Source organism: Desmodus rotundus, chromosome 6 (genome assembly GCF_022682495.2).
Source record: "Desmodus rotundus isolate HL8 chromosome 6, HLdesRot8A.1, whole genome shotgun sequence".
In the NCBI taxonomy this organism is placed as follows: Eukaryota; Metazoa; Chordata; class Mammalia; order Chiroptera; family Phyllostomidae; genus Desmodus; species Desmodus rotundus.
Window position 1 is genome coordinate 8,805,213 of NC_071392.1, and position 17,481 is coordinate 8,822,693.

Consider the following 17,481-nt stretch of genomic DNA (forward strand, 5'->3'; position numbering starts at 1 on the left):
TGTAAGATGCTATGCAAATATTCGAGATGATGCCTGAACTGGGTCTCTGCACCTCTTCAGCCAAGATCGAAGGGAACAGGGGAACTCTCCAGTTTTTAGTTTAATGTATTCAAAGGCTCCGTTTCGTAGGGTAGGTCCTGTTTTGTGTAAGTGAGACAAAACATCCTTAGTTGGTAACATGTCATTAAAAAAGATCTCTCGCACTAGCCTTTTGGTCCCAAACATGCATTCCTGCTTCATCCCAAGAAGGTTGTGATGCTCACTCCTATTGTCTATTATTGAGTTTTCTAGAAGGATTCAGCAGATTTAGTGGGAAAAACTGCTTCCCCTAAAGAGAAAAAGATGAGGTTAGTAGAAAGTGGGATTGGCTTATATGTTGCCTCATAAGACGTAAGGATACAGGTATCCTTAATGCATTGTGAATCTTCTTTTAAAAAATATTGTGTTTATCCATTACCTTTTATTTGTTCTTGTTCTATTTAAACAACCTTTTAAAACAAAAATGAAAAGATACATGCACACCGTCCTTGCAGTGGGGGATTTAACCTTGTAGCATATGTTAGTTTTTTCCAAGCACAGGCCATGTCTTTTTGGTATTAGTGGAAAGAACCGGATTTGAAGTCAGGATACCTGGGTTCTGCTAAGCTCAGCATCCTAAGGCAGGAGAGCTTTTGTCTCTAAGCCTGTACTCTCTGCTCTTTTAAAATAAGTACAAGTAGAGTCTCACCATTTCTTATGGAATAAATTTCCAAGGCCATTATGGAGATACAAGTGGCTTGTAAACTGAGTACTGTACAAGAGTTGAGTACTGTTGGGAGGTTTAACATTTACTACTGTATAGGATGCAAATGTAGATTTGATATAATCTTATCATTTAATCTATCACAGTTACATTGGATGAGATGTGGACTTCCTGTGTATGTGTGTGTGTGTGTGTGAGAGAGAGAGAGAGAGAGAAAAAGAGAGAGAGAGAGAAAGAAACAAGACCCTGCACCTGGGGCCCACTCTTCTGACAAATTCTAAGCCATCAGGGTACTTATAAATCTTTTTATGAAGATTATTTATTTATTTTTAGAGAGAGGGGAAGGGAGGGAGAAAGAGAGGGAGCAAAACATCAATGTGTGGTTGCCTCTCATGCACCCGCCACCAGGGACCTGGCCTGCAACCCAGACATGTGCCCTGACTGGGAATTGAACAGGCGACCCTCTGGTTCACAGGCTGGTGCTCAATCCACTGAGCCACACCAGCCAGGACTAGGGTGCTTATGATTCTTTACCAGTGACACTTCTGTTTTGATTTTGATTTTGAGAGTCCATTTATTAAAGCTAGGGATCCAGGGATGCTTTTTCATTTGGGATTAAATTCTTTGGAAAAGCTTGGCTGAATTAAAAGGACTGACTAATGTGAAAAGAAAACTCTCATTTGGAAACTCAGAGGGTGGATGGGTGAAGCGGTGATGCTCCCGGGGTCTCACTCTGCAGCCCCCACAGCAGCTCCCTGTTCTGAGTTAATTTAAACAGACACACACAGCCTTCTGAAAGCTTAGGTCAGTGACCAGCAATACTGATGAGAACAGACGTGTGACAGGCAAGTGCCAGACCTCAGTGCATTTGGCATTGCTTCCAGGAACTGCCCCTGCTCCCCCCACCCCTGCTGCCTTCCCCCTTAGGAAAGTGAGCCAGGGTCCCAGGGTCCCGTGAAGGCTGGGGGGGTCTCTGAACCACTTGCCTTTGATTCTCTTCCCTGCCACTTGCTGGAGTCATTGCTTCAAAGGCGGTCTCAGCTCTGGGCAGCAGGGCCCGTAAAGGCCCTTGCGGAGTGTCTGTGGGGTTTGTTCCTGATGCTGCTTTTAGTGTAGTAGAGCCCTGGGCTGGGGTTCTTCGGACTTTCAGGCCGGGTCAGTCTGCTCTGAGGGAGGCAGCAGCCTAGTAAAAGGTCGTCGTCCTCCTGAGCCTGGGCAGTGTGTTGGCTTGGGAGAGCGAGGCAGAGGGTGGGTGCTTAAGGCTGGCTCCGTTTGTGCTGGTTCTCTGGGCCTCTGTGGACTCACCCAGGAGAGTCGTTGCCCCTCAGGCTCTCCCGGGTCACTTCCTACACAGCTCACATTGGGTCACGCCGTGTTCCTCCCTAAGGACCAGCCCCGCCTGATGCAGGGAACACTGTTCTTCAGGGATTTCCACACACCACGAGGCCTTGCCAGCCCGAGTTTTGCTTTTCCACTCTGTCACTTTTTCCGAGCCATGCTAACTGTGGGTTCCCCAGGCAGAAGGAAAGGAGGTGCAGGCTCTGGCCCCTCTCCAGCCTCCAGCCTTTTGCTTTTCTCTCTTCAGTCCTGGTGGGGAAGAGGGAGGGGTAAGAGCACCGTGAGAGGAGGGCCCCAGACCTCTGCCTGCACCTGCACCGCTTCTCAAGCTGTCCTGAGGGGCAATGACCCCCAAAGCAAGGTGAGTCCTATTTTCTCCTTTCAGAAAATTCCTCAAAAAATAATTTTTAATGGCCTACTTGAATATACAACTTTGAAGGGACTGAAAAAAGTCATATGTGTACTTCTAACACTTATTTTGTTATTTTTGTTCCACTTATTTACAAAGCTCAAGTTGCAGAAAATACATTGATTTAAAAGATTATTTTTCCCACTCTTACATATCATAAAATGATTTTATTTAATCTTTCCTTTGCATGCATTTTTATCACTAGTATCGATGTCTTCACTGACACCGGTTGGGGTCATCTGACCATTTTCCAGAGCACATCACGTTCATCTGTCTAAGTTGTTTGTATTTTAGCTCTTTTTGAATTTTGCAAGGCAAGCATTGATTGAGGTTTAGGTTTCAGCCATTAAGATTCATCTCTCCTCCCCTTTGGTGAAGTCTGCATTCTAATCCATTGGAAAGCAGGGACTAGCTCCGAACTTAAGTGAGCTAATTCTGCACACATACACACACACACACACACCCTCGCTCACTGTTTGGGCATGCATAGCATTAATGAATCTCTGTAGCTGCAAGGGGTCAAGGAGATCAGCTGGTAGTGGATACTAAATTCTTTTGGTGTTTCAGTATGAGTTGAAAATAGCCTTTATCATTTTATAAAAATAATGCAAGATTATTGAAAAAAATGTCACATAATGTACAAAGAATAGATCACGAACAGACTACCAGACTAAGATAACCACCATTAACATTTCGGTGAACATCCTTCCAAATATCAATTCAGGCATATACACACACACACACATTTTGTACAAATGAGATTATATCGTATATGCTATGTTATAGTGTATTACTTGTCATCCAGTAATATTTTGTAAGTATTTTTATATCAATATAGTTATACGTCATTATTTTTAATCAGTGCTCTTCTGTATATGTAGTATGATTTACCTCTCCACTCCACAGCTGATGGATTTAGGGGCTATTTCCGGTTTTCTTTATTATAAACAATTCTGTGATAAACATCTCTGGATTCTGAGTCACAGTTACAACGATAAAGGCCTTTTTTAATCTTATCCAAGGTTATAAAGGAATTCTCACATGTTGTCGTCTAGTATTTTTTAATTAAAATTCATTTTTTGCAGATGATGTATTTATTATAGAATCGTACACCTGAAACCTATGTACTTTTATTAACCAGTGCCACCCCAATGAATTCAATAACAGAGGAAAATTATTTTTACTTGTGGTGACCACTTTGATTGTACAGCTTAGTGAGTGGCATTAAGTGCATTCTCACTGTGGTACAGCCATCGCAGCTGCCCACCTGCAGGCCTTTGCATCTTCCCCAGTCTCCGCCCCCATCTCCTGTCATCCACTGTTCTGCTTCCTACATTCAGCTTCCTCTCTCCTCCCTTTTTTGTGAAGTCTGAGTTCTAATGTGCCAGAAAGGAGAGACTTCAGAGCTGAAGTTGTTTTGCATTTGACTACTTTAGGCATGTTTTCTTTTGTGACTGGCTTGTTTCATTTAGCATAACAACTTCAGGGTTCATCCCTGTGGTAGCATGGCTCAGAGCTTTTTCTTTTAGTATTTAAAAAACATTTTATTATTAAACATTTAAAGTATACAGCGAGGTTGAAATAATTTTATAGCCAACACCTTATACCCACTGCCTAGATTTCACCATTAATTTTTTTATACTTGCATTATTTTATATCTATTTATCTTTCCATCCCTTTATTGATCCTTCACCTATCTTCCTTTTGGTGCATTTGAAATTAAATTGCATCTGCAATCATTCGCACACATCCTCCTAAATAAGTCCACATGCGTACTGCTGACTAGGGTTTGATATTTGTTGGCCATCTTTTGGTTTTGAGATAAAACCTATATACAACAAAATGTGAAAATCTCAATGAAGGGTACATTTACTGATTGTTGAGAATCCTGGGTGACTCAAACCCTCATCAAGATACTGAATATCACCACCATCCCAGAAAGGTCCCTCACGCCCCTTCCCAGTCCATCCGCACCCCATTCCCACTCACAGAGGAGCTCTTCAGATTCACTGTTCCGATTATCCCCGCCTAGGTTAACCTCTTCTTCAATGCCCTATACAGGGACTAAATCAGACGGCACAAATTCTTCTGTGTAAACTTCCGTCACTCTGCATGTTTTTGAGACTCGCCTCCGACGATGTGTGTATCAATACAGGCACACCTCATTTTATTGCGCTTTCCTTTATTGTTCATCCCGGACAGTGGGTTTCTTTCTAAATTTTTTCACAAATTGAAGGTTTGTGGCAACCCTGCACCAAGCAAGTCTGTTGGCGCCATTCTCCTAACAGTATTTGCTCACTTCCTTTCCCTGCATCATATTAATTCTTGCACTATTGGAAGCTTTTCCATTATTGTTATTTTTGTTGTGGTGATCTGTGGTGTTACTAGGGCAACAACCTCCACCAGCAAAAAGATTACAACTCGCTGAAAGCTCAGATGATGCTAACATCTTTTTAAGCAATTAAGTACCTTTTAATGAAGGTATATACATAGTTTAAAAAAAATTTAGTTCATGTTTAAAAAATATTTTAGTTTTAGGCAAAGGGGAAGGGAGAGAGAAAGAGAGGGAGAGAAATATCAATGTGTGGCTGCCTGTTATGCCACCGCCAACCCTGGGGATCTGGTCTGCAACCCAGGCATGTGCCCTGACTGGGAGTCGAACCAGCAACCTTTTGGTGTGCAGGCCAGCACTCAATCCACTGAGCCACACTAGTCAGGGCTATACATTTTTTTTAAAGATATAATGCTATTGCATACTCACTAGACTATAGTATAATGTAAATATAATGTTTATGTGCGTTGGAAAACTGAAAAGGCTTGTGTGACTTGTTTTATTATGGTTCTAGCTTTATTGGGGAGATTTGGAAGTGAGCCTGCAGTATCTCCAAGGTGCGCCGGTGTGCATCCCCTTCTATTGCTGAGTAATATCCCTTTGTCCGACTATACTAGTTTCTCTACTTCTGATCTTTTTATGGTTTTATTTTGTTTTTGTTTGGTCTGGAAGTATCTTGGGGTCAATATAAATATACTTCATAAATATAAATATTTTACTATAAATATACTTTATATTTTTCCAGATGGCTATCCATTTGTCGCAACAGTACTTACTGAAATGTCCATCATTACTACTCCATTGATTGGACATGCTAACTTTATTATACACAACTTCCCTGTGTACATTCAAGTTTATTTTTGAGTTGTCTATTCTGTTTCATTAGTCTATGGAGAGGTCAAAGTTCTGGCAGGAAACGTAATTCTACTCAAATGGTTAAATGAAGGGACTTTAATGGAGGTGTGGTCAGGGTTCAGGGAGCCTACAAGGGTGGGAAGCCAGGACACCTAAGGCCGGAAGGAGCAAGAGAGGGAACTCAGGCTGTGCAGGAGGGACCTGTAGTTTCACGAGAGCAGAGACACTGCCTGAGAAGTATTGAGGAGCAGGGGAGAAACCCCCTCACCTCCCTGTTCTCACCCTCTGATTTCCTGCCCTGGCCTCACATTGGCTGAACCCACAGGAAGCCAGGGGGCGAGGTCAGCCGGTGCTCCGGGGACACAAGGGCAGCGCAGAGACCGGCGGGAAATAATGGGTGGGCGTGACCAGTGGAGAAGAAGCAGCCCGTCCCCCTGTCTGCTCAGGACAGCACTGCATTGTACTGATTACGGGTGTAGTAAGCCTAGCTCCAGCTCATCGCTTTCTCCCCTCAGAGACTTTCTGGCTGTATTTGCTTGTTTAATTTTCCATATGATTATTGGAATCAATTTGTCTAGTTAAATATGAAACAGAAATAAAACCCAGTTTGTTGATACATTTGTTTGGATTAAGATAGGTTGGCATAGTAACCCAGAAGAAAGTTGGCATCTTACTGATGCTGAAGTGTCCTTTCTACGCATGTCTTTACATTTGTCCAAGTGTTTTCCGTGCACGTCCAAGTGTGCACGTCAGTGGGCTTTATAGTTCTCTACACGTGGGTCTTACGTATTTCTTGTTAAGTTCATTCTTTGGCGTTTGTTACAGTTGCTCTTTAAATGGATCTTTCCTTCTCATATATCATACAACTGGTTTTAGTTGGTATAAAAAAAGCCGTTGGTTTGTAAAAACTACTTTATATAGAGTTTGTACTTCTAAATATCACTGAATTCTCCTCTTGTTTGTAGTAGCTTATTGTTCAATTCTCTTGGAGTTTCCAGATATATAACCATATCATAATCACAGTTTTATTTCTTCTAGAATTTATGCTTATTTCTTTATATTGTTTAGTTGTACTCATTGATTACTTCATATCAGCTCCAGGACCAGCCTTCTTGTTTCTGATTTATTAGAATGCTGTCTTTAGAGTGAGTGCGTGTGTGTACACACACACACACACAAATATACATATTATACATCTATACATGTATGTGGAAGAGAATACATGTTAGGAACATAATGTCATGTTAAGGATATAGGTCTGTACACACATATAAACATATATACATATATACATGTATATCTATACACATAGAGTTATTTAAAGATTCCTATTTTATTTAGGCTGAAAAAAAAATCAAGAATAAGAATTGAGGTTTGTTAGATGCCCTTTCAGCCTGTAAGGAGTCAGTGTGCTTTTCTCCTTAGATCAATAAATAGGAATAATCAGTAGATTGAGTAATATCGAACCACCTCTGTTTCCCTAGAATCAACTTAACTAGAATCAATGTGCAGCTGCATTCTGTTGATTAATATTTTATTTAGAATTTTCACATTGACATTAAGTGAGCTTCGTCTTTAGTTTTTACATATATATTTATCAGGTTTTGACATTGATGTAATACCTCTCCTCTTTACAAAAATAACTTAGAAGTTTTTCTTACTATGTTCTTGACAAGTTTAAATACCATCAAAAGTAACTGCTTTTTCAAAGTTTGTGCAGGTGTACTTCTGCACTGTCAGCATTTCACATGGCTGGCTCTTGTGGAGTCCACTGTTTGCATTGTGGACGGGTTTTATTGTAAACGTCACTCGTTTTGCTGAACGGGGTGGGGGGGAGTTTGCGCTCAGCTCTGGGTAGCGCTTTCTCTCCCTCCTCTACTGGAAAGAGGCCACCAGAGCCATCTGGGCCTGTGTGACGTCCTCCTTCTGTTCTCTCTGCAGCTTGTACCTGAGTGCATTGTACTGGGGAGATTTTCTTGTTTTCCCTGCCATCCTAGGAGCCCCTTGGAAGAACTTTCGCTTCTTTGTGTTTTAAATCCTGGTGCCTGACCCTGGCTCCTGGTAGCTGAAGTCTGGGGGAAGTCACAGGAGAGACCAGGGGAGAAATCAGAGAATTGCTGTGGCAGGAGCCTGATGGTGCAGGGGTAGGGGGTGGGGGGCAGGGAGAGGGGATGTGGGGGTCAGAGGAAGTCCAGACGCTACCCCTGGTCTCGCCTCCAGTTTGCATTTTGGCCTCTGTGGGGTAAGACGCTGAACTTCTCTGGGCATCTATTCCTGTGTGAGAAAATGAAGATAACCACACCTGCACCGTCCACCTCATGGGGTTGATGAGTTTACCGAAGAATATAACAGACACTTTGGAAAGTCATAGGAGCTACGCAGTGTGACGACATTGACCCAGTGCAGGGGGGACGGGCGTGTGTCGAATGGGTACTCAGACATACTGTTGGGCTTCTGACTTCCGTCCCATCTTTACAGAGCAGCAGGTGTCCTGAAAAGCTCTTCCCATAGCTTCCTGGAGTAACTGGTAGAGCACAGCAAACATCTTTTTAAATGCAGAGCTGAGCTTACAGGAAATTAAAGGAACCTCTTGGGAATTGGAACTGAAACCCCTGCATGAAACTGGGACCCTCGTGAATGAATGAACTAAAAGAAATTTTGCCTACCAACAGTGAGAAAAAAAGTAACATTATGTTATTTATCTATTTTGTCCTGAGTTTGGGTGGAGGAAAAAAGTTTCTTTTAGGCCTTTATCTCTGCAGATATTCCATGTGTATGGTATATAAATATACATTTGTGTAATATACAGTGACGTACAACAGAGAACACATTTGGATTCGTAGTGCCCTGGGTTCCAGGCAAAGGAAATGTGAGCACTTGCTGGAGAGGTAGACCCTCAACCCTGGCCCCACGGACCCCCACAGATAGTCTTGCTGAAATAAACGCTCCATCTAACACTATAAGCACAAACTTATGTAGAAAGAAGCCACCCCACGATGAGGCATTTTAAATGAGAAAAGTAAGATGCATAGAAATGTGTTGTAGTGTGATCCCATCTCTAAGAAGCACCGGTCTCTCACACACGTACTCACACACGCCCATTCTCTCTGTGAGCGTGCATCTGATTGGATGGGTGTAAACCAAGTACAGGGTACACACTAGTTGTTACGGGGGTGATCTGGGGGAGGGGAATATAGCAGGAAGAGGGACAAGGGGGCAAGCAAAACTGGGAAAGAGGAGCCCGCAGTCCTGCAGCCTGCCCTCTGCAGCCCACCCACTCCACAGCACCCTGTGCAGGGGCCCGACTGAGGCTGCGCCCTTCTGCCTCCCTGTCTCAGCCACACAGCTCTGAGGGGCTCCCCCGCCCCCTCGAATATGGAGCACAGGGGCACAAAGAATACGTAGCGTCGTCAATGGCAGCGAGCAAATAAACAGCAGCTATTGCAAATTAAGTTAAATACCAGTGTGGGTGCCATAATTAACAGACCCCGCTTATGTATTCCCTGCTACGTGGCAGACCCTTTCCGAGTGCTTTACAACAATTCCTGTAGCACTCACACCAACCCTACGAGGCAGGGACCATCATCGCGATTCCTACTTTGCTCACGAGAAAAGGGAGGCACAGAGAGCCCGGAGCCCGTGTCCAAGGTCTCAGCTCCAACCCCGCCCCACAACTGGGGGCGCTGGGATTCAGACCTGCAGTTCGGCTAACATGGACGCATGCGCATGGAGGGTTTGATGCCATAGGGACTGTTTTTGTGTTGGGGGTGAGTTTTGAGTTATTATTGTAATCTTGTCTTTCCTTCATCTTGCTACCCTTAAAATTAAAATCTGAGAAGTGGACAAGAGGGCAGCTGTCAGTTCCGCATCCCTCTCCCCTCCCCCAGCCCCACCCCCAGTACCTGACACCTTGGCTGGTGCTGCTACATAAGAATGGTTACCACAGGCATCATTGAATCTGTCGGCACAAAATGTGATTTAAGGAGCTCCCTGCCAGGGAGTCTGGGTGTAGGACGTGTTTATTGAACAGAATCAATGGAATCCCAGAGTGGTTTCATGTTGACTGCCAATGAGTCAATAGCAAACCGAGAGGGGCAGACTAAAGTGAAATTTCCACCGATTTGGAGAGGACAAGAGTGTTGATTGCTGCACCCTTCGCGTTTCCGCACCTCAGGTCGCCTTTTCGTGATGAGAGTGATGAGTGATTTCCGGGTTAGGTTATATTTATGATACAGCTTCTTCCTTCTGAGAGTCTTCAAGCCTTAGTATGTGCCGTGCAGGCTCTTACTGCCAGGGAGACACTGCACATCACTTCATAGGAGAGGTGGAGTTGAAAATGCGAGGGCTCGGAACTCCGAAAAGGGCAGAGGGAGGTTAGAAAGTGTGGGAGGTGGAAGTCTACGCAGAGGAGAGGAGGGGGTGAGTGACGTCAGGAAGCACCGGCAAGGCTTTAGGCTTCTATATCTTGGAGTTTTAAAAAACGTCAATTATGAATTTAGTGGCCCCGGCACAGGACAGGAATGAACAGTGAACTCTTTCCTCCAGAGAGGGATGGAATGCTCTCGGAAATTTGCGTGGTGACCATGGAGTCAGAGCAAAGGTAGCTGACACGTGAAGGCTGGGGGTCAGGAAGCTGGGAGGATCCCAGGCTGCCACCTGCATCTCCGGTGAGGCTGTGCCAAGGCCAGGGCGAGAGGGCAGGGCAGGGCACGTGCCCACGCGTTCTTCCCCCTCCCCGGGGCTCCCTGCAGCCCCCTTCTCTCAGCACCTTCTTTTGTCAGAGCCCAACACAATGAACCTTCTTTGTAGTCTTACCCTGATGACTCACCTCCGGCACCTTTTTGGGGACTCATGGGGTCCCACAATACCTGCTAACGTTTACTGAGCCCAGGTGTCGTCCTGTTTCTCTCCATCTTGCAGGTGGAACAACAGGGGCTTGGAGAGGGTGAGTGCACAGTGTGGTGGCCGGGAGGCAGGAGCTGGGAGTCAGACAGACACGGCTTTGGCTTTGGGCAAATTGCGGAGCCTTTTCGTGTCTGTTCCCTGAGTTATGGAAGGGGATAACTCGATCCTCTTCACATGACAGACGTAGCAATGAACAGATAGTGTGTGTGTCAAAGTGTTCCGCAGGCTGCCTGGCATCTAGCGAACCCCTATTAAATGGGAGATACTGACAGTGCTCAATAATATGCACTCAATCACACGGCAGCAAGCCGATAAAGTCAGAATCGAACCCGGGCTCAGGTCCAGTTGAAGTCCATATTCTCCCGCAGTTTGCTGAAATGCTGCAGATCCTTCTAGAAAGGCTAGTCCCTGCTCACAGAACTCAGCCTGGAGCCTGGCAGAGCCTTCACTTCCACCTCCTTTAGGCAGGTCACCTAACTCAGTGTTACCTCTGGTGTGGACCACCCAGGTCTCCAGGTAGCTGGGGATCCCTGTTGTCTCCCCCTCCTCTTCGCAGCTGTTCTGACAGTTTCCGCTAGGATGTGCTCTCTAGGTAACCCCAACTGTTTGCAGGAACACTTGCCCAGAGGGACTTTTCATAGTTTTCCACAAACTTTGTGCCAGGCACCTTAATTAGCAAACCTCAGGGGTCCCCCTGGGGGGTCAGATAACTCTGAAGCTTTACCAGTACTTCCTTCTCAACAGTTAATTTTTCCACGAACAGGCTTGTACAATGCCACCTCTAGCTGACGTTATTTCTGAGTCGTCAGTAACCTGCCTGTGTTTTGTTTTTTTATCTTTCATAAGTACAGCATACCAGGTGTACATTTCCCATGAATGTTGTGGCATTGGGAAGACATCTCATAAAACGTGGTTAAGGGGTGATACAAGATGGGGTGCATGTTAATGATCTCACAACAATAAGACAAAATGTATGATTTGAGTGTTGGCAGAAATTAAGGCAAAAAACTTGACACGAAATCTGCAGAGGCCCCCCAGTTCAAGTGGCATAAGGTTATGTTTTCAAACTGGGCGAAGGCCAGGCCCATGCTTTCTAAACCTGCGGGGCCTTGCAGGCTCCCGGGACTGAAGCAAGCATGTTTCTTGCAATTACTCAGGAAACGACAACCGACCAGAACGGCTGATCCATTCTAGGAAGACGGTAATAATTTATGATCGAAATGAGGGCTCATGCTGTCCCTTTCAGTTACAGTCTTGCAGGTTAACTTTTCCCCCAGAAACAACTACAGATACTCGGCCCAGAAGCAAAGCAGTGGCCAGGACTTCGAAACGGGGGTCCAGGGGACAGGGCCTGACTCTAGGGAGTGACTAGGGCCGTCCCAGGAAGCCCTCCCTGAGAGCCCAGCAGTGGGGTCTGCAGGCACCTCCAAGGTCGGTGCTGGAGATGGAGGGGGGAGAAAGGGCTGGGCTTCTCAGGGGGCCTTCCTTCCTTTCTATGAACTCAGACAAGGTAAAGCCATTCTGCGCTTTCAGCTTCATTTGCTTCCAACCGGTTTGTCTTTCTGCTTGTTCACCTCTTGCTTCCCACTGGGGAAAAATGGGGGTGCGGGAAAGAAGTAACATAGATTGGCAACGTCCTGAACATCAGTCACCGTGCCAGGGCTTTCCACACAGGATCCCATGCAATCCTCACAGGTGCCCTGCATGGAGGCCGTGAGTATCTCCACCGTGCTGATGAGGGGCCTGGTGCCCGGAGCGGAGCTGACTCGTTACAGGTCATGCATCCCAGCCCTGGCCAGGGTGGCTCTGTTGGTTGGGGTGTTGTTCTGTAACCGAAATGTTGTGGGTTTGATTCTCAGTCAGGGCACATGCCTAGGCTGCGGGTTCGATCCCCCTCCAGATGCAATTCCCTGCCTGGTGCGTGATCCCTGGTCTGGGCATCGCAGGGAGGCAACCAATGGATGTTTCTCCCTCCCATCAATGTTTCTCTCTCTCCTCTCTCTCTAAAGTAATGAAAAATGTCCTCAGGTGAGGATTAAAAAAGAAAAAGGACTACGCAGCCTGGTCCAGGGGTACCACCTACGCGGTCAGGCTAGGCCGTGAACGCAGGCCGTCTGATGGCAGGGCCTCCTGTTTTCTCTGTGTAGCTCCCATTTTGACCCTTTGATAAAGACTGCCTCTTTAATTTTCTGGGTTGTTCCCAGTTTAGAACGTCCTGTCCTTCCATCATCCTAACTACCTTCACCCTTGCCGCGTTCATATGCCCTGATTTTTTCAATGGAATTGCTCGGGGGGCTGCTTTTCTTATTTACCCCTTGCTCCAGAATTGCGGCCAGAGGGCCTGCTCTGATCTGCTGCTGACAGACATTTTCCGGGAATGACGCCACCGGTACCGTTTTTCATTTTCTGTGCTGAAATCGTGTGCCTTGTGCCAGCATAGAACAAACTGAACTGTGACACATTTTGTAATTTACGCAGTGACTGCATGTCCCTGTCGTGTTTTCAGCTCTATTGCATTTTGTGTGATTACAGTTTTCTTTTTTTACTGGGAAGTTTTTAAATTAATTTGTCAACTCTATATAAATGATATTTAAGTTTTTCTCAAAGACAATTATTTTTTTTTAGTTTATTTTTTTCCATTACCATTTATCTCCCCTATACCCTCTTCCACCTCCACCCCTGCAATCACCACTCTGTGGTCCGTGTCCAGGAGTTCTTCTTTTTTGCTCAACCCTCCACCCAGCTGCTTACGCCTTTCTCCCCTGAGCATATTGGAACCTGCCATAGTGCCGTGTGGAAGAGAGAAAATTGTAGCCTTTGAGGAAGACACGGTGCTGTTCTCTCCCTGTTGTTGTATTTCTGAGAGAAAGCAGCCAGTAGGAGCTAGTGAAAGCCAGGCGCATGGACGGGACTCAGAGATCTCCCAATTCAAATCTTTTTTTTTTTTTTTAAATGAGGGCTTAGCGAGGAGGAGGTCCTTACACAAAATCACAAAGCTAATACACAGTGGTACCAGGATAATGCTCCTTCATCCTCAAAATATACTGCTTTTCTCTCCTAGCCTAGAACATAATGTGATTGGATTGATTGGGCCTCTCGGCTGCAGACAGGACAGCCTGACTAGGAATCCTTACCGACGTTTCTTAGGTTTGCTTTTGTGCTGAATGGAATAGTATGGGGGGGGAAATGAAGATATTGCCCACAGAGGATGAGAGAAGAGATGGCTTCAAGAGGGCGTGTCCCTGTTCCTGCCCAGGAGGAACTTGATGCCACATGAAAAGGGGGTATGTTTGCAACCGCCTGGTGGGTCCCGGTGGGCCGGCAATTCCTGCGTTCCATGCAGCTCCCTTGTGCTCAGCTTCCATCGTCAGGAGAGAAGTCAGCTCTCACTTTAGTGGTTGTTTGACTACCTTTTTATTTTGTTTGCTTTGTATTATTTTCTCTTTATATTTAATGTGTAGTTTGAGTACAGTGCATTGGGTGGGGTTTCCCTTTCGTTCATTCTGCTTGGAATTTCCTGCTCAACCTGGGACCACTTTAAACTAAATGTTTGACATGGGGCTTTCTGTCCCCACAGGTAGTGTAGATCCTGGTTCTGGATCCAGGGGAGTAAGGCTTTGTGATTAAGCATTCTCTAGGGAGATCCTCCCCGCCCCACCCCGCCCCCGGCCCTTTTCATGCTCCACCAGAGTCAAAGGCAATAAACTCAGGATCTCTGCTGTTTGCCCATGCTGTGGGAAGGTTTTTAAAAAATCTAGATCATGCCATTGAGGATGGCGCATTTTGGGGGAAGTCCTGTGCTTTGGTGAGATCTCTAATTCAGCCCCAGACTTTACTTCCTGTCGTGCCATGCCTGCGGGGCTCATTAAAATCGGTCTCTAAACCCCAGGGGTGGCCAGAGGCCTCCAGAGAGAATGCCAGTTTCAGCACTTGCTTCTCTCTCAGGATTTCTGGTTTCTCATGGTTTCTAACTCCTGAGCACTTCTTTTACTCTCAGGCCAGCTTAGCCACATGAGTGAAAGGGGATTTTAGGTGTCCTGTGCGAGGAGTCTTTTTCCTGGGCAACCTCGTCTGTCATATTGCTGACGATGAAAGTTTGTTCACTCAGCAGATTAGTCTGGCTACTACCTTTGCATGTTATCTTGACATCATGCCAGCCAGCGCGGTGGCCATGTGGGCCGCCCTTTATTGAAGGAGGCAGACACGAAAGCATCACACACAATGAATTGAGGTACCGGATACGGTGGTCATCTATATGGGTAGATGGGACACAGAAGAGGGGTGGAGGGCCCAAGGGAAGTCTTCTGGCAAAAGCTGACTTGGGTGGGTGTTGAAGGGAGAGGGTGGGAGACACAAAGGGAACAGTGGAGGAGCCAAGTTGGTAGAGGCAGGGAGGTGTGAAACAGCGCCTTCCCAACCCCACATCCAGGGGCACCTGGCCACCTCAGGCTCTGGGGCAGGTCCCAGTTCTGGTCTTGGGGTTTGAGGAGCCCCAGGCTAGGAGCTTGGTGAGCCAGAAGGCAGCAACCTCCTGCCTCATTTCCATAACTAGGCTGATGCAGAAGGCCAGTTTTCTCCTATATTTTTTATTTTATTTTAAAATTGAGATGTAGTTGACAAATAACTTCAAGGTGTGCGAAGTGTTGGTTTGATCACATTGCAACACGACGGCCATCGTGGCATTGGCCGACACCGCTGTTAGGTCACTTAATTTTGTCTTTCTGGGTAGTGAGAACAATTAAAGTTTCCTAGCAACGTTGGAGTTTATGATACAACACGGTTGACTGCGATCGCTGTGCTGTGCATTAGCTCTCCTTGACTGACTTCCTTACTAGTTCCCAGTTCCCCCACCCCCAGCCCCTGGTAACCATCATTCCACCATCTTTAAGAATTTGGCTTTTTTAAGATTCCGCATATAGATGATGTCATATAGTATTTGTCTTTCTCTGCCTGACTTGCCCTACGTAGCATAATGCCCTGAAAGTCCACCCATGTTGTCCCAAGGGGCAGGAGTTCCTTCTTTCTCGTGGCCGACTTATATTTCACTGTAGGGACATGCACCGCATCTTCTTCACCCACTCCCCTGTTCATGGGGACTCGGGTGGTTTCCATGTCTCGGCTATTGTGAATAGTGCTGCAGTAAACACAGGAGGGTAAACATTTTTGTGATGTCCTGTTTTTATTTCCTTTGGATATACATACAACTAAAAGTGGGATTGCTGGGTTATATGGTAAGTCTACTTTGAATTTTTTGAGGAACCTCCATGCTGTTTTCCATAGTGGTTGGACCAGTTTACATCCCCACCAACGGCCCGCAACATCCTCACCGGCACCTCTCTCTTGTCTTTTTGATGACAGCCGTTCCGACAGGTGTGAGGCGGTATCTCGTTATGGTTCTGACTTGCATTTCCCTGGTGATTAGTGATGTCGAACACCTTTTCATGTACCTGTTGGCTATTTGGAATAATGTCTATTTAGTTCCTTGGCTCATTTTTAATTGGACTGTTGTTGTTGAGTTGTGTAAGTCCATATATTTTGGATTTGAACCCCTTATTGGATACATGGTTTGCAAAAATTTTCTTCCGTTCTGCAAGCCTCCTTTTCCTTCTGTTGTGCAGAGAGAGGCTTTTTGGTTTGATGAGTTTTGGCTTTGCTGCTGGGCGTTCACTGTCCTATTTAAAAAAAGAAAACATTGCCAAGGCCAGTGTCAGGGAGCTTCTTTCCTCTATTTTCTTTTAGGAACTTTATGGTATCAGGCCTTACATTTAAGTCCTTACTCCATTTCAAGTTAATCTTTGTGAGCGGAGTAAGATAGGGGTCCCCTTTCGTTTTTCTGCACGTGGTTATCCAGTTTTCCCAACACCGTTGTTGAAGAGACTCTTCTTTCCCCACTGAGTGTTCCTGGCTCCCTCGTCAAATATCAGGTGCCCACATATTCGGGGATTCCTGTGTTTCTAGTTTCCTGTGCCTGCTCCTGTGTGGGGCTTATCTGACCTTGTGGGACTTGAGTCCTGCGAGTCCTTGCTGGTCCCCTGGGCACAGCGCTGCTGGCGACCACCTCCTGCTCTTTCTCTCCACCCTCCATCTGGAACTGTGCTCTGCACTCTCAGAACCTTCAGAACCTTCTCTCACTCTCTCTCCTTAATTTCTCTCGAAGGAGACTGAGTGTGGATTGAGTGGGCAGACACAAAGTCCCAGGATGACCTTCCCACTGGCCTCTGTGAGGGAGCCCTCTTCTTCCCCCCAGATCCCCACTGTGTTGTTTGGGGGGGCCTCGGGGAGCAGTGGACAGGCCCAAGGAAGGGAGGGCCACGGAGCGCCCCTGCCCTCTGTCCCATCCCATTGGAAGTACTTCAAAGACTGTCAGAGGGAGGAAGTGGTAGCTTTAGTCTCTTCAGCATCACGGAGAAGGAAAAATAAAACCCTCCTGTGGATGGCTCCAGGTGTGTGTCTTTCATCCCCAGCTCTCCTCTGGTCTGCGGGTCTGCACCTTTGGCCATTCACGGGCGTTTCCACTTAGATTTCGAAGTGTGTGCACAGATGAGTGTGTCTTCTCTCCCCAGCCTGGCCCCTCCTCCTGGGCCCTGTCCCAAAGATGCCACCTCGGCTCATGCAGAAACCCTGAGTCGGGACCCAGGTCACGACCCTGGCCATCTTCTCGCCTAGCAAATCCTGGTCTGAGTCAAGGTCAGGTTGGCACTTTATTTCTGACCTGAATGAAAGAGTGAATGCATGAGCACATGTAGCATCCATCTATCCATCATTCTGATGATTATTTTAATATATTAGGCACTTCACATTCAGAAGGACAACTGTCTCTAACACAGAACGGTTCTTCCTGGTCTTTTCCATGGACAGCAGAATCCCAAGAGAGATGTTCCTTTGGCTCCTGCTCTGTGG

The 17,481-nt window shown here is 46.1% G+C and overlaps 1 protein-coding gene across 3 annotated transcripts in view; it reads left to right on the forward strand.

Moving 5' to 3' along the window:
- The window catches only part of PDE1C (phosphodiesterase 1C), a 420,549-nt gene that overhangs the window by 1,205 nt on the left and 401,863 nt on the right, over positions 1–17,481 (forward strand). The gene's annotated exons all lie outside the window — the stretch shown is intronic.